At 45.8% G+C, this 1,172-nt stretch overlaps 1 non-coding gene across 1 annotated transcript; it reads right to left on the minus strand.

The window, feature by feature from the left end:
- Positions 1–350: 350 nt before the first annotated feature.
- Positions 351–433, minus strand: TRNAL-CAG (transfer RNA leucine (anticodon CAG)). Its single transcript has one exon. It is a non-coding gene; the product is annotated as a tRNA-Leu (tRNA).
- Positions 434–1,172: the final 739 nt, after the last annotated feature.

Raw genomic sequence — 1,172 nt, forward strand, 5'->3', positions numbered from 1 at the left:
TGGTGGAGGTAACATAGTAACATAGTAACATAGTTAGTAAGGCCAAAAAAAGACATTTGTCCATCCAGTTCAGCCTATATTCCATCATAATAAATCCCCAGATCTACGTCCTTCTACAGAACCTAATAATTGTATGATACAATATTGTTCTGCTCCAGGAAGACATCCAGGCCTCTCTTGAAACCCTCGACTGAGTTCGCCATCACCACCTCCTCAGACAAGCAATTCCAGATTCTCACTGCCCTAACAGTAAAGAATCCTCTTCTATGTTGGTGGAAAAACCTTCTCTCCTCCAGACGCAAAGAATGCCCCCTTGTGCCCGTCACCTTCCTTGGTATAAACAAAGGTGATGTCAGAAGTGGGATTTGAACCCACGCCTCCAAGAGAGACTGCGACCTGAACGCAGCGCCTTAGACCACTCGGCCATCCTGACTTCAAGGTGTTCTTTCACAATCGGGCTCACCTTTGCAATCCTCTGCTGCATCAGGGCCACATGCTTAATTACGCTTCTGTGGGGCGTGACTTCGGCTTCCCAGGTTTCCTTGGCTATATCCAGGAGACCTCGTGGATGTCGGCCATATAGAAGCTCAAACGGTGAGAACCCTGTGGAGGCCTGTGGAACTTCACAAATGGAAAACATCAGATATGGTAAGAGACAGTCCCAGTCTCTACCGTCTTTCTCTATGGCTTTTCTCAGCATGCTCTTCAGTGTCTTGTTAAATCTCTCAACAAGGCCATCCAACTGAGGATGGTACACCGAAGTCCTCAACTGAGAGATTTTCAGGACTTTGCATAACTCCCTCATCACCTTGCTCATGAAAGGTGTCCCCTGGTCAGTCAGGATCTCCTTCGGCAGACCTGTCCGGGAAAACACATGGACCAACTCGCGGGCTACATTCTTCGAGGAAGAATTTCTCAGGGGAATTGCCTCAGGGTAGCGTGTGGCATAGTCCAGGGTGATAGGACTATAGGCAGTGTAAGCGGTTTATACCTTGTGGGATTAAAAGGACTAGAAATAGGAAAAACCCAATGTGGCTAAACAAAGAAGTAAGACAGGCAATTAACAGTAAAAAGAAAGCATTTGCACTACTAAAGCAGGATGGCACCATTGAAGCTCTAAAAAACTATAGGGAGAAAAATACTTTATCTAAAAAACTAATTAAAGCTGCCAA

Source organism: Ranitomeya imitator, chromosome 3 (genome assembly GCF_032444005.1).
Source record: "Ranitomeya imitator isolate aRanImi1 chromosome 3, aRanImi1.pri, whole genome shotgun sequence".
In the NCBI taxonomy this organism is placed as follows: Eukaryota; Metazoa; Chordata; class Amphibia; order Anura; family Dendrobatidae; genus Ranitomeya; species Ranitomeya imitator.